The sequence below is a fragment of the Balaenoptera ricei genome, chromosome 10, assembly GCF_028023285.1.
Source record: "Balaenoptera ricei isolate mBalRic1 chromosome 10, mBalRic1.hap2, whole genome shotgun sequence".
NCBI lineage: Eukaryota > Metazoa > Chordata > Mammalia > Artiodactyla > Balaenopteridae > Balaenoptera > Balaenoptera ricei.
In genome coordinates this window covers 42,299,717-42,323,099 of record NC_082648.1, presented here as the reverse complement: position 1 = coordinate 42,323,099, position 23,383 = coordinate 42,299,717, and the positions used below count along the sequence as shown (strand labels likewise).

Below are 23,383 nucleotides of genomic sequence, written 5' to 3'. Positions count from 1 at the left end.
GTAGAACGAACTGTCTGCCCAAGGTCAAACAGCTAGGAAGTAGCTAAGCCATAATTCAAATTCAGATCTTCCTGGATCCCAACCCAGTCCCACACCCTTCATCCTCCTCCAGGAAGCCTTCCCAGACTTACTCGGTCAAGGCAGCTTCTCCACCCCACTCCCCAGAATCCTGGGTATTTACGTGTGTTCCTATCCCCCTTCTCCCTGCTCTCCCTGAAGTCAGGGACCTGGGATAGCGTCTCAGCCTGGCTCTGATCCCCCAGCTCTGCCCCCAGAACTCAAGAAGAACTCTGTGAATGCAGGATGCCCAGCCTGGGGGTGGAGGACCCAGGAGAGGAAGGCCTCAGCCAAACCAATGGTGCCTTCCGGCCTGTGGTCCCAGCCACCTGCCTCATGACCCCTGCTCATCCAACCACGATTCCGCCTGGTACTGGGCCTGCCAGCTTCTCATGAGAGCCTGTCCAGGTCTTGGTATTCTCCCGGGGTGGGTCCAGGTGGGGCACCTAATCCTCTGCTCATTTTGCTGCAATTCAATATCAGTCTCCAATTTACACGCTCTGCTGCCATCCTTCCCTCCTCCCTCCAGCCTCAGCTGGGGGAAGGGAGAACTGAGTACTCTCCGTGGCGGTCCTGAGACACCCTTGGGAGTTCCCCCAGCTGACCACAGCCCCGGGCCTGCTCAGGGCTGAACGTTGGCCTTGGGACAGAGGGACCACTGTGCCCACCAAGGGAGCAAGACCTGATGTCCAGCGGCCTGGGGTGGATTCTGGGTCCACCTCGTAGGCGGCCTGTCTGTGGAGTCCAAAGCCACTCAGGCTTTCCAAGCTTCCTGGTGAACAAATGTAAAAGTACCTGCACATGGCAAGTGTTCAAAAATACCAGTTGAGGTTTCCCCAGGGGCTGAGGGCTTGTGGCTCTGGAGAATCCTTTCTTCACCCAACCACCCGCCTTGGGCTGCAACGTGGGCTCATCTGCCTTGGTTCTAGCTAATGAATGTTTTCTCAGGGTTTTAGGGCAGTTAAAGCAGTTCACTGTATTTAATTATTCATGCAACAAATATTTATTGAGTACCAGTCATGTGCCAAGCAGTGTTTTAGGCTCTGAGATATGTCAGGGAAAAAACAGACCGAGATCCTTGACCTGGCAGGGCTGACCGTATGGGCAGTTAATTAGACGGCGCCTCTCTGCCTGTTCTCCTCCACTTTAAGCAACCTGAAAAGAGATGGAAAGAAACTGTCAACATTGGAAAATAACAGTGCTTACTCTCCCATGTTACTTTCACCCCTGTCTTACCACCACAGCTTGAATTTAAGTCATGTCAGACGAATGTAATAAAAAGTGTGTGCTCTTCCTCAAAAAGTTAAACACAGAGTTACCATATGACCCCAAAGTTCCACTCCTGGGTTTAGACCCAAAAGAGTTGAAGTCAGGTGTTCAAACAGAAACTTGGACACACATGTTCATAGCAACATGATCCACAATAGCCAAAAGGTGGAAACAACCCAAATGGCCATTAACAGATGAATGGATAAACAAAATGCAGTATATCCCTACAATGGAATATGATTTAGCCATAGCAAGGAATGAAGTACTGATACCTGCTGCAACATGGATGAAACTTGTATATGTTACGCTGAGTGAAAGAAGCCAGGCACAAAAGATCGCAAAGTATGTGATTCCATTTATATGAAATGTCCGGAATAGGCAAATCTGTAGAGACAGAAAGTAGATGAGTGGTTGCCAGGGGCTGCGGGGTGGAGAGAGAAGAATGAGGAGTGATTGCTTAATGGGTACAGGGTTTACTTTTGGGGTGGTGAAATGTTCTGGAACAAGAGAGTGGTGGTTGCACAACATTGTGAATTTACTAAATGCCGCTCAGTTGTACACTTTGAGACGGTCGAATGGTGAATTTTTTTTTTTAATTAATTAATTTATTTTTGGCTGCGTTGGGTCTTTGCTGCTGCTGCTGCTGCGTGCAGGCTTTCTCTAGTTGCAGCGAGCAGGGGCTACTCTTCATTGCGGTGCGTGGGCTTCTCATTGCGGTGGCTTCTCTTGTTGCAGAGCATGGGCTCTAGGCTCGTGGGCTTCAGTAGTTGCGGCACGCGGGCTCAGTAGTTGTGGCTCGTGGGCTCTAGAGCACAGGCTCAGTAGTTGTGGCACACGGGCTTAGTTGCTCCACAGCATGTGGGATCTTCCCAGACCAGGGCTTGAACCCGTGTCCTCTGCATTGGCAGGTGGATTCTTAACCACTGCGCCACCAGAGAAGTCTGAATGGTGAATTTTTTGTTATGTTATTTTACAATTAAAAAACAAAAGTGTGTTCTGTGCGGGACTTCCTGTCCCATGCATTGTCTCTGCTTCCCCCCAGGGCCTTTGCACATGCTGGTCCTTCTACCTGGGCTGCTCATCCCTTTTCTCTTCTCCTAGTTAACACATCTTCATCCTTCAGATCTCAGCTTCACCATCACTTCCTCAGAGAGGACCAAGCCCCCCTATAACATACTTGAGCACCATGTGCCACCCCGGTGAGGCACTTGTCTTTGTCATAATTGTGACATTTATATGATGAATATCTCCCTCACTAAACTGTAAGCTCCTGGAGAGGGGGGAACCTATGTGTTTTTGCTCCTTGATGTATCCCTAGGGCCTAGCTCAGTGCCTGGCACATTGTAGATGCTCAATAAATATTTACTGAGTGCATAAATCAATAAATGTCCCTAAGGGAATTCTAATAGGGTCACTATCCCCACCAGCCCCATCTCAGATGGTTTCCCCATCACTGCCACTGCCACCACCGAGCCTTCATAACCACCATGATGCCTCATCATAATCACCACTTGACAGGGTGGCAGGATGAGGCCAACAGAAACAGGGTGGCAGCATGAGGAGGGGCAGCCAAACTCTCAGGCAGCTCAGGAGGTGAGACAGAGTTGGTCAAAAAGGGTGAAGTTCAGGTCAATTACTAGTATTGGGATGCGAGGGGTCAGGTACCAAGTGGGACCACTGTCTGAGTTGGAACTTGAGTCAAGTCAATGCTGCACAGGATGAGCTTTCCAAGAAATGCGTATTGAGCAAATACCCGAATGAATAATGGGCCGAGCACTTGCATGGGAGGAGCCTGGCACATCGCAGAAGCATAATGATGGATTCTGAGGATATTGAAGAGGAGCCTGGAGGGGGACTCAGTGGGTGCTGGAACGTGGGCTTGAGGGAGGGAGGGGTACAGAATGCCTCTGGGTGTGGAGTTGGTTGGGTCTTGCTGCCCTTTACCAAGATGGGGAGCACTGGAGGAGAGGCAGGTTGGGGAGAAATGAGAGGGATTCTGATGTTGAGGTGCTTCTGGGGTGGGTAAGAGAGGCAGTGGGGGGACCGAACGGGAGGTGAGGCAGGAGGGGAGGACAGAGGGGGTTTCCATGATTATGGGAGGAGCTGGGGGGAAATGGGCAGCTGGAGAGAGGGACGAGGGAGGGGATGACAGAGACCTCCATGCCCAAGGATGAGGGCGGAGCTGGGCCCCAGACCCCAGGCTGGTCCTACGCACGAGCGGGGAGGTCCCTGCTTCAGGAGGAAGAAAGCTGGGGCGTGCGTGGTGTTGCAGCGTGCAGCTGGGGTAGCGGGAACTCGAGGGGGTTCCCATCTTGGGGCCTCTGCTTTCTTTGTGAATGAAGAGGAAGGTCGGCTGTGAATGAGGAGACTGGGAGAGGTAGAGGCGAGAGGGGACCAGAGCGGGTTTGGAAGAGCTGCAGTGCAGGGCAGACAGAGGGCCGGTGCGGGCAGCGGACGGGGCCTGTCTGAGGTAAGAGGCCACGGTCTCCATGGTGATTTAGCAGCCCGGGGTGGCAGCCAAGAAGGCAGCCAGCTCTACTGGCCCAGGGGGTGCTGGGTGGGTGCGACGGGCAGCTGGTGGGGACACAGGCAGGGCAGGGTGTGGAGGCCAGAGGGTCTCGGGTGTGTGGGGAAGGTAGAGGCAGGGCGGGGGGCTGGAGGTCTAGGTGGGTGGGAGCCTGGGGCAGGCAGTCGGGAAGAAGGGAGTCATCAGGAGCACAGAGGGCCGTGGCCCGCAAGTGGAGGGTTGACGCTTTGAACAGTTCAGGTGTTTCAGGAAAGACAGCCTCCAGGCTGTGGCTGTGGGAGTGACTGAGGGAAATGGGGACGCGAAGGCCTTTGGAACTGAGCAGCTTCACGAACAGCACAGGTGCGGATGTCCTTACACGGGAGGAGAGCTGGGCTTCCAGGAGGTGGAAGTGTTAAGGACAACGCTGAGGAAATAGGAAGGCTCGTCAGAGGATTCTGGAAAGACTGGGGAGGGAGAGAGGGAAGAGGAAGCGGCGCAGGGGAAGGCTGGACGGCCACATGGACTCACAGCTCAGATGGTGAGGCCAGACACAAGGTTTCCAGAACAATCCCCTCCGCAGCCCCCTGCTGCATGCGGGTGGGGTGGAGGGGATATGCGTGCCTCTCAGAAGGGGTCAGCCACGGCGGGGGTGGCATTTCTGCAGACTCCAGCCCCTCGTCTCTGGCCCCATGGACACTCTTCATTCGGGCCTTCAGCATCTCTTGCTGAGATCCCCAGAGCAGACAACAGATCCGCTCATGACCCCAGGGACCTCTCTCTCCAGGCCCATCAATTCCCCCAGGGTAACCTCGGCCCCTGGAAAGCTCCCTCAGAACGCTGCGTGCCTCCCCATTGCCTGCAGGATCAATTCCAACCCCCTGGTGGCTCCGGCCTCCTCTCTCACTCCACAGGCCATACTGGGATTACTGGTACTTCCTTGAACACCTCTGCTCTCTCTTGCCTCTAGGCTGTGCACAGGTGGCTTCTCCTCCACCCTCCTGGCCCTGGCCTACTACCAGGAAGCCTTCCCTGATGACCCAAGACTGCCCCTCCTGGGTGTTCCTAGAGTACTTGGGACTTTCCTTGTCACAGAGCTCTCACAACACTGTGATGTCTCTGCTCTGGCTTGTCTTCCCCACCATGGCTGGTATAAGAGCTGGGTCTTGGGTCTCCAACACCTGGCCCAGGGCCTGGCCCTGTGCGGAAGCGCAATAAACACATGTTGAATGAATGGGCTAGCTGGCTGAATTGAGCTGGGCTGGGCTGCTGCTGGTCTAATTAGTTCAGAGGAACAGTGTCATGTTCTTTTTTCAATGACCTTTCTGGGTAGTTTTTTGGGGGAGAAGGACAAAATGTCAGGGATGGATCAGAATAACCTGGAAAGCTTTTCACAATGCAATTGCCAACTTCCCAGAGGTCATATCGTCTGAATTATGTAGGGGTGAGCGTGGGAGCAGCACATATACTTTGAGAAACTCCCTGGGTGTTGCTGACTCCACATCTCCCAGCCCCCCAGAGACCACTGTTGAAGGCTGAGTTCCAGGCCATCTTTGAGGTGATAACCATCCGTGGGGTTCACACAAAGGTGTGCTAGACTCTGAAAGCGCTGCTCTTGATCTCCACACCGTGCTGCGCTAACCATGACCCCCACCTTCATGATCCCAAATACCACCAAGTACCCTCTCAGGTGTTCGCCACCATCACCCCACAGCCACCTGGGCCATACCCTCAACACAACTCTGTCTCCGGGAACCAGCTCCTGCTGAAGCCCAGTTCCCTCTCCCACCAGCGGTCTGGCCATGTTACCAGAATCATGCCCTGGCATCCACTACCGAGGGCAGGCTGTGCCCTGGCTGGGGTCCTTCTCCTTGGGATTCATCTCTGCCCCAGAGATCAATGTCCTTGATCACTGCCATGCTCTGGCTGGCCTCAGGGCTTTTTCTGGGGATTCCCACTCCAAGATCCATGAAACATGTGTGTATGTTTCTGAGAAAAGGTCCATAACTTTCATCAGATTCTCACAGGATGTTTTGAGTCTCTGAGTATGTGCATGCTTCACCCCTTGGAGAACTGTTCATCTGTCAAAATGCAGTTCAGACATAGCTGAATCTAGGCACTCTCCCACCCCCATCAGAGCCTTTCTCAAGCTCCATATCTTTACTGGGTTGAGTTTTCCATGATCTGCCTTTTCCACAACAATGTCAGCTCCCGGAGAGCAGGGGTCACAACTATTCACCCCTATTTCCTAGAGCTGCACCAGCCCACAACACATGCTCAAATGGTTTCCTGTAACAAGACAAACTGTCATGCTGTTCCAGAAATTACTTCTCTTTCAAGCAGCCTACCCAGGGATTTCCCTGGGGGTCCAGTGGCTAGGACTCCACGCTCCCAATGCAGGGGGCCCGGGTTCGATCCCTGGTCAGGGAACTAGATCCCACATGCATGCCACAACTAAGAGTTCACATGCCGCAACTAAAGATCCCACATGCTGCATCTAAATATCCCGCACACAGCAACGAATATCCCCCGTGCCGCAACTAAGACCCGGCACAGCCAAATAAATAAATACGTAAATATTAAAAAAAACAAAAACAAAAACACGAAGAAGCCTACCCAGATGGACAAGCAGGCAAGCACTTCTTTATCCCAAGGTGATACCTCAGGCCTTACCCCTCAGTTCCCTCTACACCTCATGGTACAAAGGCTCAGCACCTTGTCTCAAAGACAGTGAAATGGAACATATGCTGGATTGACGGGTTGTTCTACATGGGCCATCTAGTTATGTGTCCCAGACAAGGCTTCTAGATGTCCAACCAAGGCTTCTAGATGTCTTCATATCAGGTTCCAAGCTCTCAGCACACCACTCCCCACCCCCTACCTAGTTGCATTCCTCTCCCCACCCAACTCATCACCCTAGAGAATTTCCAGTTACTTCATCCCTCTAGAGGTGACCCCTTGGGGGTCCCGCACACCTGCATACTGCTCAGAACATGAGCATGCGTGGAGACCATCTCACTGCACGGAGACTGTCCAGTCTGCAGTGTGCCACCCACCAGCACACCTCATTCCATATAGCTCTGCCCCCTCCTCCTCCACATCCATGCGTGAGTCCCCTTTACCGAGAAGCTCTCTTTGACCAAATCCTTCCCCACCCCAAGCTCATTCCCTACCTGCCCTCAGCTCTAAATGGATTCTGACTTATTCTGTGTGTGGTTCTTCTCCCCAGCAGCGAGCACAATTCCTTTCCTCAAGCAGACTTCATCCCATCCTTGGTCATGGACAGAAATGGGGACAGGCTGAAAAGGAGAAAGTTCTTGGGGGTGCATGGAGGGGAGTGAGACCCCAGAGCCCAAGCTCTGAGCAGCCAAGACTGGAGGAGGAGGCAGACCCTGAAGGAGGCAGCAAGCCATGTCCCTGAAGAGAACAGTGGAGTTATGTCCCCACACTGGTGGCGGCTGCCTGGAGTGGCAGAGGGCAATTATCACAGTGCTCCAGGAATTCAAGTTCCATCAGCAGTTCCCAAATAGTCCCCCCAGAGCAACGTGAGCCAACCCTCGGCCCGGGAGGACTTGTCCAGCAGGGGGCTGGGCAGGGGGCCTGCTGGAGTAAAGGGCACACAGTGGGGTTGGGGGCTGAGGTCAGGTTGAGAAGGAGGCCCTACTCAGGGGAGGGGTCCACAATCCACAACTCTGTGGTCATTCCAGGCGGGAGCTGGCCAACCCCCAGACCCTTGGCTTATCAGAGGTGGAAGGGAAGTTAGCGACTGCGTGTCCTGTCGGTGGTTCCTGGGCCCAGGGCTGCATGAAGGCGGAGATGGGGCTTCTCAAGTAATTCACTATAATTCAATGGGTGCATCAGGCTCTGAACATTTCCCCAACATGAGGTTGCCATCAAGTAACTCAGCCATAAAGAACCTCTGTGTATTTCTGGAATTCTACCAACCCTGGTTGGCACGCTTGCTATCTGCTGTAGATCTGAGTCTGCTCCATAGGTCTTCTGTTAACAAGAAACAGGGAAACAAATTAATCATTACTTACGTGTGGTCTGCTCAGTCAGCAACATTTTTCAAAGCATGTCCTCCATGGCAGTGATGGGGGTGGGGATAGATAACAGAAGGTGTCTTTGTTGGGGAAAAGGCAGGAAACTATTCTCCCCTCTAACCCTGCAGAGGATGTACCTGAGGTCCAGAGAGGGAAAGATTTTTCCAAGGTTGCACAGCAAGCTGTGGACAGATATCAAATCTGAATGCAAGTCCCTGAGTCCTAGATCAGAGCACTTTCCACCAGGCCACCTGCCCTCTCCACCCCCGGATGGACTGCAGAGACCCCCATACATGAGATTTACTCCCTATTCCTCAGGAGGACCAGTCTTTCAAACACCCTTTTGCTTTCTCTCTTCAGATCTTTGACCAATCTGTTTGTTCAAGAGAAAGTGCCAAGAGAGTCCATACTCTGTGATTCCATCTATATAAAGTACAAAATCAGACAAAACTGATCTCTGCTGTCACAAGCCAGGACACTGGTTATCCTTGGGGGAGGTGGTGACTGGCAGGGGAACGGGAGGAGTTCTGGGTTGCTGGTCACGTTCTGTCTCTTGATCCAGGTTCTGGTTACACAGGTGTGTTCAGTTGGTGAAAATGCATCAGGCTATATACTAATGACATGTATATCTTAATATATGTTAGCAATACATCAATTACAAAATTTAAAAGGTATGTGATCAATAAATACTTGTCATTGACTGATGGAAGAAAGTACATTGGGACTGTTCCTAAGAACTTTTAAATATTGGACAAAGCTATACCCCCATCACCAGTCCACAGTGCTGTGGAGGCTCTCTCTGCCCCCGTGGCTCCAACAGGCAGCCAAAGGTCCCAGCAGGGGTGGGTGGAAAAGTCTGCATCTTGTGACACCCAAGCTTCATCAGGACCAAGAACCTCTGGCCCAGTTCACTCTGGGCCTTCAGGGATTAGTGCCGGAGTTTGCAGTGAGTAAGGACCCCGAGGGGAACGCCCAGCCTGGTGCCAGAGAGAGGGCCTGCACTGATGGGAAAGAAGGCTGGGCGTGGCAGACATTCAATGCCCTCTGGTGGGAAGGACAGCTGGAACCCAGAGCCTGGTGGGACTTTGGGCTGTGGGCTGACTCAGGTGGACACAATGACATCTTTCAGACAGTTTCTGACTGGCCCAGTTCTTGGGAGAAGGATGCTTCTGAGTGTACATGTGTATATAGGTACAATGTATGCCTGTGAACACACCTTTGCTCTAGCTGTTCCATCTGCCTGGAACACCTTTTGCACCCTGCCATAATCCTTTAGTCCTCGTCTCTACCGGACAGAATCCTGGGCAGGATTCCAGGCTCAGTTCAAAAGTCTGAGGTGGCCTGATGCCTCCCTGCCTCCCAAGCAGAATTAGTCCCGCCCAGCTGCTCTGGGCCTACTGGGTGACCCGGCACTTGGCCCCCTGACTCAGAAGAGTCACATGTGTGCTGTCTCCACACCTCAACTGAAGGCAGGGGCTCAAACTGAGATCTCCGCTGGACTGTTTAAGGGACCAATGTGTGTATGTAGCTCTGGGAGCATATATTAGAATCGATCAGGGCTAATCCCTCTAAAGAAAGAAAACCATTAGCAGATTAATTAAGAGAGCTGTTTGGAGTGCTAATTCAAAGGCTAATAACCTTTTAGTTTAAGCAAAGTCTGAAGCTTTGATAAGACCTGTCATTGTGTTACGGTATTGATTGAGGTTGGGCCTGACTGTGAAATGCCTAAGTGTGCAATTCACACGTAATTCCTCCACTAATTCAGGCACATTTTCCTCTTGTTGATAAGCATTATAATGACTAAAATAAACTAAGGAAACCTCAGGTGAAACCACACATGACTACACTTGTCAATAGAGGTGTAACTATGAATTTAATGAATGTTATTCCTAAGCCCTTCTTTGTAAAGGATGTTTGCCCAGGTTCTGATCAGAATATGAACTATATGAGTGACTCAATACCATTCATTTATTTATGCACTTATTCATTCATTCATTCAGCATGTACTCAGCCCCACCATAGTCCTAGGCTCCATGCCAGGAGGCATGGGGTATATTTTCAAGTAAATAAGACACAACCCCTGCCTTCAACGAGCTCTTCTTCCAGTGAGATTGGTGATCCCAGCAACCTCACAAGAGTACAAGATGCCGTAAGACAAGAACAAAGGAAACGTCCAGAGGAAGGCAGATCCTGAATAGAAAGTCTGGGAAAAGTTCCCTGGAGAAGGTGGCTTTTGGGTTGGAATGAACTGAATATGTAGGATTTTGTTAATATATATATATATATATATATTTTTTTTTTTTCTTCTGTGAAAAAGAAGAACAAAGTTGGAGGAGTCATACTTCCTGATTTAAACTCACTGCAAAGCTGCAGTGGCACTCTGTATCAAGTATCAACGCTATGTAGGGCTGGCATAAGAGAGATATTATAGATCAATGAAATAGACTTGACAGTCCAGAAATAACCCCATATATTTATGAACAACTGATTTTCAGCAAAGGTGCCAGGACAGTTCAATGAGGAAATAATAATCTTTTCAACCAATGATGCTGGGACAACTAGATATCTACATGCAAAAGAATGAATTTGGAGCCCTATACTAAAATTAAGTCAAAATGATCAAAGACCTAAATGTAAGAGTTAAACTATAAAACCATCAGAAGAAAACATAGGGATAAGTCTCTTTGATGTTGGATTAGGTGATGGTTTCTTAGATGTGACATACAAAGCACAAGCAACGAAAAAATAATAATAAATTGGACGTCATCAAAATTTTAAACTTTGTGCTTCAAAGGATGCTATCAAGAAACTGAAAACATAACTGATATAATGGGAGACAATATTTGCAAATCATGTATCTGATAAGAGTCTGGTATCCAAAATATATAAAGAATACTTGGGACTCAACGATAAAAAAACAAATAACCCAATTTAAAATGGGAAGAGGGCTTGAATAGATAGTTCTCTAAAAATATGGAGAGAAAGAGAGAGAGAATAGGTACTTCTCTACAAATATATAGAAAATGGCCAAAAGCAGTTGAAAAGGTGCTCGACATCATTAGTCATTAGGAAAATGCAAATTAAAACCACAATAAGATGCTACTTCACACCCACTGAGATGACTATAATAAAAAACACAGACAATAACAAGTGTTGAGAGTGATGTGAAGAAATTGAAACCCTCATACATAGCCGGTGGGACTACAGATTGTTGTAGCTGCTGTAGAAAACAGTGTGGTGGTTCTTCAAAAAGTTAAACATAGAATTACTATACAATCCAGCAATTCCACTCCATACCTAAAGGAATTGAAATCAAGGACTCAAACAGGTAATTGTACACCAACATTCATAGCAGCATTATTCACAATAGCCAAAAGGTGGAAACAACCAATGTGTCCATCAACAGATGAACTGATAAACACAGTGTGGTATAGCCACACAGTGAAATTTCATGCAACCTTAAAAAGGAAGGAAATTCTGACACATGCTACAATATGGATGAAACTTGAAGTCATTATGCTAAGTGAAATAAGGCAATCACAAAAGGCCACCTATTTTATGATTCCACATATATGAAATATCCTGAATAGGCAAAGCCACAGAGATAGTAAGTATATAGATTAGTGGTTGCCAGGGCCCAGGGAGAGGGAGAATGGGGAGTGACTGCTAATGCGTATGGGACTTCTTTCGGGGGTGATGAAAGTGTTCTAGAATTAGATGGTGGTGATGGTGGTACAGCCTTGTGAATATACTAAAAACCACTGAATTGTACACTTTTTTTAAAGGGTGGATTTTACGTTATATGAATTATATGTCAATTTAAAAAGTAGTTAATGCTTGTCATAGTTAAGTGTGGAAACAAATTTTTTTTCCCCACAGTTGCATTTTTTAAAAAATTAATTAATTAATTAATTTATTTATTTTTGGCTGTGTTGGGTCTTCGTTTCTGTGCGAGGGCTTTCTCTAGTTGTGGCAAGTGGGGGCCACTCTTCATCGCGGTGCGCGGGCCTCTCACTGTCGCGGCCTCTCTTGTTGCGGAGCACAGGCTCCAGATGCGCAGGCTCAGCAGTTGTGGCTCACGGGCCTAGTTGCTCCACGGCATGTGGGAACTTCCCAGACCAGGGCTCGAACCTGTGTCCCCTGCATTGGCAGGCAGATTCTCAACCACTGCGCCACCAGGGAAGCCCGAAACAAATATTTTTGAAAAGAAGAAAAATTGTTCCCCAAACTCTCACCTGGAGGCTGTCACAGGCTGGGGGAGCTGTCAGCAAAGAAGGTGGGAAAGCATGGGGTTAGTGTAGCCAGTGTCCAGGGTGACTGGCACAGACCTTCAGAGGGCCTGAATGCCAAGTTAGACCACATGTAGGACAAGGAGGAATCATGAAGGGTTCTGGGGAGATCAGGCTGGCCCCAGTTAGGAGGCCATGTAAGAATCTGGGCAAGAAGTAGTCTCCATTAATGGTCACCATCCCACCAAATACTGAAAATGTGTTCATTTCATTTACTGTAAACCTGCAAGTGTGCACAGTGTGTGTGCACAGTAAGTAACGAATGCAGATGGCAGTATTATTTACAGTGGAGAGAAAGTGGAAACCACACAAGTGTCCAGCACTAGCGTCCCTGCAGTTGTGGGAGAGAATGTCACATGGAAAGATGTTCAAAGTACCTTAAGCAGAAAAAAAAAAAAAAAAGCATTCACAATAAGAACTTGATTTTGTTAAAAAAAAAAAAAAGTTACTCATAACCCCCCTCTTTATATATGAGTGGAGATAGATAGGCTAAAATGTTACTGGTAGTTCTCTGCTTGGTGGAATTAGCTTGACTTTCTTAGTCTTGTGTTTTCTGTTTAAAAATTATTTTTCTATGAAGAACATGTATTACTTAAAAGAATAAAGATAAACATTAATTTACACTAAATGGTAGAGAGAAAATCCTGTTTTGTCAGTTTTCTGATTATTCATGGGAGAATTCAGTGAACCCAGGGTCAGTGGGAGGTATTATCAGTGGGTCAACTAATGATTCAAAAGCGATTTAGTTTTTACTTTCAGCAACAGGGCAGAGCCGGGAGCTCGGAGGATGGGGGACGAAGGCAAGGACGTGATTCTCAGTGTTCAGCAGTTGAAGGAGCTAGGTGGTTCCACACTGCCAGTGGGCAGAAGGTATAACCCTTTAGCCATAAGAAAGAACTTCTGTTCGTGTGTTCATCCCTTCGTTCGTTCATTCGCCTGTTGGGTGAGCACCAGCTGTGTATCAGGCACGGAGCACAGTTCCAGAATTCACCTGTACGTGAGACCCGGTCCTTGCCCTCGCCAAGCTAGGAGTTGATTTTTAATAAATCTATCTGCCCCATATTGAAATTGCCTGCCTGGTAGAGTGAATAGTTAACATTTATCAAGCGTTTTCTATGTGTCAGGTGCTAAGTGCTCTACATAGATTATCCCATTGGTACGTCTCCCCCATGAGGTAGGTACTAGTGTTGTTACCCCCTTTTATAGATGATGAAACTGAGCCCTTGAGAAGTTAGCAACCTTGCCAGCCTTCTTGGTTTGGAAATGGTGGACTTTCCACCTCAGGAGAAGAAGCCCTCCGAGCTCACACAAGTAGCCTGCCTGACTCCAAAGTGCACGTGACAGTAGCCTCGGTCAGCACAGCCGCGAGGCCAGTGGTCACACTGACGATGTTGAGTGAGCACCTGCTCTGGGCCAGGCACTGCACTGGGGACACCGTGGGGACTCGGGCAGGACCCGCCCTCAAGCAATGTACAGAATTGATGTGGAAGCATAGATGGGTATCATCCTCATGCCACAGAAGAAGAAACTGAAGCTCTGAGAGGGTGAGAGGCATTTCTGGGCTTTACACACGACAAAGCACATAGAAGCAGCTCTGCTTTTCTGCTTCTCTTCATGTTCCAATTTGTGGTTCTGCATGGACTCATGAATTAGTGTAATATTCACAAAAGTTGCACACCACAGTCAAGGAATGTTTTGTAGGACTAATTCTTAAAACTCTTATATATTCATAGGTCTAGGCATAATGTGTAGGGAGCATGATACCAATTCTTTACATTGTTCCCCAGAAGCAGTTCTCGAAATGTGGCCTGAGGACAGGAATTCCCTGGCGGTCCAGTGGTTAGGACTCCAAACTTTCCCTGCCGAGGGTCTGGGTTCAATCCCTGGTCAGGTCCCACAAAACTTAGACATCATTTGCCCTTTTCACGCTGCTTCTCTCACGAGTGTACAGTGTTTTCCAGAGGCTGCTTGGCGTGGATGTCATCATCACTCTGACGGCTAATGGAACTTGGGCTCATGTGTTGTGTTTTAAAAGTTAGCAGTTTAATTTCTAATATGACGACTGTTGATAGTTACAATTTATATAAACAAGAGCTCTTTGGACTCCTCAATAATTTTTAAGAGTGTAAAGGAGTTCTGACATAAAGATGTTTGAGAACTGCTATCTTATGGATTAAGATAGTGCTTTAAGAAATGTTCATGGACTTCACTGGTGGTCCAGTGGTAAAGAATCCGCCTTACAATGCAGGGGACGCGGGTTTGATCCCTGGTCAGGGAACTAAGATCCCACATGCTGCTGGGCAACTAAGCCCGTGCGCCACAACTACTGAGCCTGTGCTCTAAGAGAGCCCATGAGCCACAACTACTGAATCCCGTGCGCCTAGAGCCCGTGCTCCGCAACAAGAGAAGCCACCACAGTGAGAAGCCCGCACACCACAACGAAGAGTAGCCCCCGCTCGCCACAACTAGAGAAAGCCCGCACGCAGCAACAAAGACCCAATGCAGCCAAAAATAAATAAATAAATTTATTTTTTAAAAAAAGAAATGTTCATGATAAAAGGAATAGCACTTTATATGATGAAATAAAAACATTTTGTAATTTTTTTGTGACAGTGGTAAGGTATCATATGCCATCCCATTGTTTTATTTGCACATGATACGTAAAATTTGTGGTTTTGTTCTGAATCCAAGTATTGCTTAGAGAATTATATTGATAAATTCCAGCCTCATGAAGTTTCTCCAGACTTGAGTTAATAAAAAACTAACAACTATAATGACTGAAGGAAGGTTGTCTAATTTGGCATGACTGTCAACACAAATTATGTGAAAATCTCTTGTATTGTATTTATTTTTTATTTTTTAAAATTTATTTAATTTTTTTTAATTTATTTATTTTTGGCTGCATTGGGTCTTCGTTGCTTCATCACGGTGCACGGGCCTCTCACTATCGCGGCCTCTCTTGTTGCAGAGCACAGGCTCCAGACGCGCAAGCTCAGTAGTTGTGGCTCATGGGCCCAGTCACTCCGTGGCATGTGGGATCTTCCCAGACCAGGGCTTGAACCCGTGTCCCCTGCATTGGCAGGCAGATTCTCAACCACTGCGCCACCAGGGAAGCCCCATGAATAATATTTTTGTATAACAAATATGCCCTGAAGGGTGGCAGAATACACCATCTCCAAATAGACCCCTCTGACATAAGGATTATTTTGAGCTAAAGGCACTTGAAAAACAGCAGATTCGGAAAGGGCATTCTAATCTCCTCTTTTCTTCCTGAAAACAGGACATTAAAAACTCCCACGTGAAAGATTCCCTCCCTGTACCAAGAAAAAAAGATACATTCTCTTAAGGTTTGTCAAAGTCAAGAGCCTTTTGTACAAACAGACCTTGTTAAAGTAACTCTTATTTTCCTTTAGCCTCACCATATAGTTTGGTTACTTTTCCACAATTGTCTCTCTTTGTTCAATCCAGTATAAAGGCAGTAGTTTTCACCATTTCTTTGGGTCTTATAGAAATAAAACTTATAGAAATGTGTATGCTTTTCTCCTGTTAATCTGTTTTATGGCAGTTTAATTCACAGGTCCAGCCAAAAAACTCTAAGAGGATAGAGGTAAATTTTTGCCTCCCCTACAGTCCCAAATATTGTGTGGGACATACTTATAATAAATTTGTTTTGGTTGTTTATCCGAAATTCAAATTTAACTGGGTGTCCTGGATTTTTATTTGCTAAAGTTGGCAGCTCTCGCCATTGATCAGCCAGTAGAACACTTTAATGACCATTACATCAGCTGTGTGCTGGCCTTTGCAGTCAAGGTCACACCCACAAGCTGGTATGACCTTCCTCTCAACAGATATGGCCTGGTGGCACACTTGACACCTCAGTGGAGTGAGGTACAAATGCTGCTGAGGGGACGGTCAGAGGCAAGACCACAGAGTGAGCTTGGAAGTGGGTGGAGGCTGGCTTTGGGGAGACCTCAGTCAACAACAGTATTATTACTCCCATTTAACATCCAAGGAAACTGAAGCACATTTATTTAAAAATGTATTGAGCCCGATATCTCTCAAGGCCTGAGAGGAGAGGTTAATTGATTTACACAGGGTCCCCCAACTGGTAGATAATGACCTGTTGAACTCTGGTGGTCACTTACCTCTCTTGTTTGAGAATCTGAAACAATACATTGTATATACATTAGAATTTTCTGCATCTGTGTTTATCTCCTTTCCTACCCAGCTCCACTCCTCCAAGCCCACCACCCCAGGCTGGGACCCCCAGGCAGGCACAGTCTTATTTATCTTGGGATTCCCAGCCAGAAGCTCAAAGTGAGTAATTCCAGGGACAGTTATTCATGCGGGTCCTCTCTTTCCTGGATGCTGTACCCTAAGCCGCTGCTTCCCTGCGACAACGAGAATGACATTGGTCACATGCTCTCCACCTGCCCTGTTCCCCTGCCTCTAGGCCACGCATACCTGGGGGCCCTGGAAGGAGCTGGGAAGGGAAGGACAGATACTTGGGTGGGACAGAAGACTAGGCGAGGCTGAAGACACTTAGGATTAAGGAGGGAAAATACAAAATGCGTACCTATACAAGTGACACTGTTTTGGTGTTAGCAGTTCTGGCATTTACTGTGATGGGTGGTCCCGAAAATGAAAGTTCATTGGGGGAGAGGTCAGGGCAGGGACAGCTTCAGGGTCAATATCAGAGTCAAGATACTCAGGCAAGTGCTGAATATGTCTTAACACGCTAGAGCAGCATTGCATGACCGTCTCCTTCCCCTCACCCCACCCCTAACTCTCGCCCACTCGGCTCCAGTCACAGTGGCCACCTTGCAAGCACACTGCTGTACCAGGGCCTTTGCTCTAGCTGCTGACTGCTCAGAGTATCCTTTCCCCAGATATGCACTCAGCTACTCCCTCGCCTCCTTCAAGTCACCTTTGCTAATACTACCGAATGCTACAACTCCTCCCCAAACCAGCACTCCTCATTGTACTTTGCCGGTGCTGCTCTAACTACTAGAAAATTTTACCTATTTATCTTGTATTTTGCTCACTGATTTATCCCAAAGCTGCAGGATACCGCTTGGCATAGGGGGTACTCAATAAACATGTGTTGTATTGAATTTATTGAACTGGATTTGGAAGGGACCTTGATAATCTAGTTGTTTCTAATCAGGTGTGCTTTCAGAGTTTCCCGTGGAGCTTGTTAAAATACCCCTACCTGAGTCCCTTCCCCGGATCTCCTGAGTCAGCTTGAGATGCTCCTCGAGGCTTCTGACATTAGAAACCCCTTCTCTGGTGCAGTCTCCTCACTTAGCAACGGGTTTAAGGAGGGCCTGCCTTGCTCAAGGTCACAGCGAAGTCAGGGTCTGAGCCGGCAATCCCCAAACTCTCCCCCACTGGGGCCCTTATTAGTTCTTCAGGCACATCTGGGGGCACCTCCTAGTGCAGCGCAGGGAACTCTCAGTTCAAAATATTAGTTGTCAGAGTGAGTGTCTTCTGCTTTTGTTCTCTGCCTAGTTTTCTCCACAGCACCTCTAACTACTAGACATTTTACTTATCTTGTATTTTGTTCACTGATGTATCCCAAACCTAGCACATAGTTGGAGCTCAATGAATATCTGTTCTTATTACTTGCTGTCATATTCTTGGTAAGAAGTTGTTAGTTGCTTTGTGGCCTGAGCATGTCTCATAACTATTCTGAGTCTGTTTGCTAATCTGCAAAATGGGTAGCTCTCAGGATTGACATGAGGCTTCCACCTGATAATGTACCTCAAGAAGCTCCTTGTAAACCACAGATCACCATGCAAACCCAAGTTATCACCGTCATCAGTCCTCTTGCTTAATGCCTCCCATGGTCCCACACCTCCCCCCGCCCAAGGACAAAATTCCAGCTCCTTGTCCTAGAACCTGAGGTTTCTACCTTGGCCCCAGCAGCCCCCTCACTCCATTTGCTGCCCCTCCTCCCTACACACCCTTCACTCTGGCCACAGAGCTAATCACCATCCTGAACAGGCCACACCTTTTCACACCTCCACACCGTCTCATAAACCGTTCCTCCTGCCTGGAATGCTCTCCTCCCTTCGCTACCCAGAGAACTTCAGCATTGCCTGCCTCCACAATATCCTGCTTCCTTGTCTGTCTGTACCCCATATGGAGTTGGGCAGCCTGGATTAGATTCCTGGATCTGCCACCTGCCTCAGGCAAAGTTGCTTAACCTCTCTTAGCCTCAGTTTGCTCATCTGCAAAATGGAGATATTAAGAAGACCCACCTGGGACTTCCCTGGCAGTCCAGTGGTTAAGACTCTGTGCTTCCAGTGCAGGGGGCGCGGGTTCCATTCCTGGTCGGGGAACTAAGATCCCATCCCACATGCTGAGTGGTGTAGCCAAAAAAAAAAAAAAAAGACACACATTTTCTGGACACTGAGGATAACTTAGGGTCTGGCCTCCACCTGGCACACACCAGGTGCTCAGGAAATGCTGTTCTTGGTGTTCTTATTGATACCTGCCCCCTCCCAGCTGCACCCAGGATCTCTGCCCTCCCTACCAGCCAGGTAGGACCTGGACTGTCCTCTAAGACTACTTGAGGGCCACCCAGGCCTCTCTGGGGAAGCAGAGGGAACTTTCCTGCCCTTACTGATTAACAAAGCAATTAGGATGAGAACCATAACGGCAGTGGACATAGAACCCACCAACAACAGCTGCATTCTTAGGCAAGAGGCCTGCATCTCAGCAGTTGAGGGGGAGCCTGGGGAGGGAGAGAGCACAGCTGCAACAGAAGTTTTGCCCCCTTCCCCATGTGCCAGACCTGACTGTGCTCCATTTCTGAGGGGAAGTGCCAAGGGGCAACGATAGACCTGCTCGCCCTGACTTTCCCTGGGCCTGCCCTTTTCCTGGTTAGTTCCTTGCTCCATCCCTCACTCCCATGGTGGTTACTTCTACACCCACCAATAATTCTCACTAATTATGCACTAACCACAGGCCAACACCATGAAAATAGGGTACCGGCTAAGAGTGTGAGCTTTGGAGTCAGGCCAAGGGCCTGGCATGCAGCAGGCATACGATGAATGATCATCACCAGCTCAGATCTTCGCAATAACCATCAGATGACGGTGTGCTTTGGAGCCAGACGGCCCTGGGTTCAAGTCCCTGTTCCACTTCTTTCTAGGTGTGCAACCTTGACAAATTGCTCAACCAATTCATATTTTAGTTTCCTCCTCATCTCTAAAATGGGGATGATAATAGCTCCTACCTCATGGAGCTGATATGAGGATTACGTGCCATTATGTCTTTTTAAAAATTTTTTTAAATAATTAATTAATTAATTTATTTATTTTTTTAATGTCTGTGTTGGGTCTTCGTTTCTGTGCGAGGGCTTTCTCTAGTTGTGGCAAGCAGGGGCCACTCTTCATCACGGTGCGCGGGCCTCTCACTATCACGGCCTCTCTTGTTGCAGAGCACAGGCTCCAGACGCGCAGGCTCAGTAATTGTGGCTCACGGGCCCAGCTGCTCCGCGGCATGTGGGATCTTCCCAGACCAGGGCTCGAACCCGTGTCCCCTGCATTGGCAGGCAGATTCTCAACCACTGCGCCACCAGGGAAGCCTGCCATTATGTCTTTAAAGAACTTAGCACTATGCTTGGAAGATGGTAAACACTCAATAAATATTAGTTATTATTAACCGCTTTCCTCTTTGGGGCATGAGGAAATAGAAAGAGAAATTAAGTAACTCTACCAAGGTCACCAAGCTTGTAAATAGTAGAGCCAGGATTCCACCTCTGGGTTGTTGACCTCCAGAGTCGGAGTTATCTCGGTTTTCCCACGGTTACCTTTATTTTTATTACCCTCATTCAATAAATTTCAGCCAACAAGTTTTAAAATATATCCTAACTATAGTGGCAATGATTTGAAACACTTCAAATATATTTAAATTCACGAGTTCATGATTTTTTAAAAAAATCGATCACTTTTGGGGATGCTAAGGAAGTAACTCAGTATTTTGGAAACTGTAAATAAAGGGAAAAGAATCAAGCACTGATCTGCTTTTCCTGTATAGTTTATAAAAGTTAACTCAGGTTAACCAAATAGTTGAGAGAGGCAAGTTTCTCTTAGTAAAAGAATTTTAGGGACTTCCCTGGTGGTGCAGTGGTTAAGAATCCGCCTGCCAATGCAGGGGACACGGGTTTGAGCCTTGGTCTGGGAAGATCCCACATGCCGCGGAGCAACAAAGCCCGTGCGCCACAACTACTGAGCCTGAGCTCTAGAGCCCTCGAGCCACAACTACTGAGCCTGAGTGCCACAACTACTGAGCCCACGTGCAACAACTACTGAAGCCCGAGCGCCTAGAGCCCGTGCTCTGCAGCAAGAGAAGCCACAGCAATGAGAAGCTGCACACCGCAACGAAAAGTAGCCCCCGCTCGCCACAACTAGAGAAAGCCGGCGTGCAGCAACGAAGACCCAACACAGCCAAAAATAAATAATAAATAAATAAATTTATTAAAAAAAAAAAAGAATTTTAGCTATTAAATGCGGAGGAAGATGGAATCTCATTATTCTGCAACCCCTAATGAAATACTGGAGGGAAGAACTGACCAGCAGCACTGCTCACATTGTCTCTGAGATGGGAGAACACACCACTGCCTACGGGGTTACGGTCCCACATGTTGAACCTGAATCACATCGAGCCTCTAGACAGAGGGGTGCAACAAAATTCCAGACAGTGGGAAACTCTACAGAACAAATGACCTGGTTTCTTCAACAAATATATTGTAAGGGGTGGAAAAAAAGAGGAAAAGGGGGAACCTATAGTTTAAAAGAGACAGCAATCATTTGCCATATATAGACTTTATTTGGACTCTGATTTAAACAAATTGTTTTAGAAATGAGACAATTAGAGAATCTGAACAGTGATTGGATATTTGATGATATTGACATATTATTGTGAATATTTTAGTAATAATGGTAATGTGGCTATTTTTAAGTCCTTTTCTTTTAGAGACACATACTGAAATGTTTACAGATGAAATGATATAATGGCTGAGATTTGCTTCAGAAGAACCCAGGGGTGGACTTCCCTGGCCGTCCAGTGGTTAAGACTCCACGCTTCCACTGCAGGGGGTGTGGGTTTGATCCCTGGTTGGGGAACTAAGATCCTGCATGCTGCGCACGGGCAGCCAAAAATAACCCACCAGGGGTATGTTGGGGGTATAGATGAAACTCAGTGACCTGATAATCGCTGAAATAGGGTAATGAGTACCCTACTTCGTAATGAGTTCATCATATTATTACTTCATTTTTGTATGTTAAAAAATTTCCATAATAAAAACTAAAAGAAAAAACTGAATGATACAAAACCATTTTGTCTCACTAACTGTGCCTAGTTATTACTCTTCTTTGGGCTTCATTTCCCCAAATGTGAAGCGAGGGAGCTAGACTACTTCTAACATTGAGTGTTTACCGTGTGCCAGGCACGGTTCTAAGTCCTTGATTTGTTTTCAGTCATGGAATCTCTGAACCGCCCTGTGGGCAGGGGACCTGTATTGTGCCCATTTTCGAGGTGAGGAAGCTAAGGTCTAAAGCGGTTAGCTAATTTGCCCAAGGTCACACACAGCAAGTGGAGAAGCTGAGAGTTAAACCCAGGCGTTCCAGCTCCGGAACCCCAGTGCTTAAGTTCCACAATAGGCTGCTCTCAACACGCAGCACTAATCATCCATCCCTCTGAGCTCCTCTGGGGTCCTTTCTGTATCCTCAAGCCCTCCCTGATCCTGCTGCCTCCTTACCTTGCCTGCTGCTGGGCAGAAGAGGCTCGCTGAGGGTGGGGGCTGTGGGAACCTGGGAACTGGACCCCACCTCGAGACTTGAGGTGTGTGAGAAAGGCACTGATCCATGACTTGGGCAAGGGTGGGGCCCTGGCTTGAGATGGAGGCAGAGCTGTGCCAGACAGGAGTAGCTGAACCTGCTGAACTCTACCCCAGGCACGTGTGCACACCTGGGGAAGCACCAGGCCAGGGCTAGAGGGCTGACTGCAGGAGGGGGAGGAATCTGCTCCCTTGAAGGGAGTAAAGAGGCAGGAGGCTGGATGCAATGACCTCGGGGTGTCCTCACTGGCTGTTCCCAGTTGTCTTCAGCTCCTAAGGAGTATATACGAGTTCGGACTGGCTGTTCTCTGGAGATTATAATTTAAAAGATTTAAGAATTAAAATCTCCAAATATTCCAAGTGCTGTAGCCACCCAGGCGGGCCCGGCAGCATCTCAGCACCATCCTCTGCTGTCTGGATTCTCTCCCCATCCTATCCCTTGCCTCATTCCTTAATGCAGTGCCTGTTTTCAAGCGCTCACTCTATGGCAGGCACTGTGCTTGGCACTGAAGATATGAAGATGAATAAAACAAGCTCTTGGGCTTCCCTGGTGGCGCAGTGGTTGAGAGTCTGCCTGCTAATGCAGGGGACACGGGTTCGAGCCCTGGTCTGGGAAGATCCCACATGCCGCGGAGCAGCTGGGCCCGTGAGCCACAATTACTGAGCCTGCGCATCTGGAGCCTGTGCCCCGCAACGGGAGGGGCCGCGATAGTGAGAGGCCCGCGCACCGCGATGAAGAGTGGCCCCCGCTTGCCACAACTAGAGAAAGCCCTCGCACAGAAACGAAGACCCAACACAGCCATAAATAAATAAATAAATAAATAAACAAACAAACAAACACAGCCAAAAGTAAATAAATAAATAAATTTTAAAAAAAACAAAAACAAAAACAAGCTCTTATTTATCTCAGGGAGCTCATAGTCTTCTAGGGAGGCAGACATATGAACAGAGAAATATGAATGTGAAAGAGAAAATACCTGCTCCAAACTCCCCTCTTCCGGGAGCCTCGTCAGCACAGCTCTCCCCCTGCACATCCCTCCCCATCTCGAGCCTAGTCTGGATGGATCTTATCTCAACACGTCACGATCCCTCTCCATCTGAGTCTCCCCCATAACATCTCCCCATGGGTTTTCTCTCAGAAGAGTGGGCAGTGGGGAATGGTTCAGTCTAGATCAGCACAGTTCAATAGAAAGAAATATGTGAGACACAAATGCACGTTTGTAATTTTTTTTTTTTTTTACTTAAAAAAAATTTGGGCTTCCCTGGTGGGGCAGTGGTTAAGAATCGCCTGCCAATGCAGGGGACACGGGTTCGAGCCCTGGTCCGGGAAGATCCCACATGCCGCAGAGCAACTAAGCCCGTGTGCCACAAC

At 48.0% G+C, this 23,383-nt stretch overlaps 1 long non-coding RNA gene across 2 annotated transcripts; it reads right to left on the bottom strand.

Moving 5' to 3' along the window:
• Positions 1-1,055: 1,055 nt before the first annotated feature.
• Positions 1,056-22,011, bottom strand: LOC132372519 (uncharacterized). 2 transcript variants are annotated; one of them, XR_009505204.1, is made up of 5 exons: positions 21,934-22,011; positions 18,428-18,528; positions 7,778-7,831; positions 1,599-1,710; positions 1,056-1,212 (listed from the first exon to the last, which is right to left on the bottom strand). It is a non-coding gene; the product is annotated as an uncharacterized LOC132372519 (long non-coding RNA). The 2 variants fall into 2 exon arrangements; XR_009505205.1 differs by lacking the exon at positions 7,778-7,831.
• Between the last annotated feature and the right edge of the window lie 1,372 nt (positions 22,012-23,383).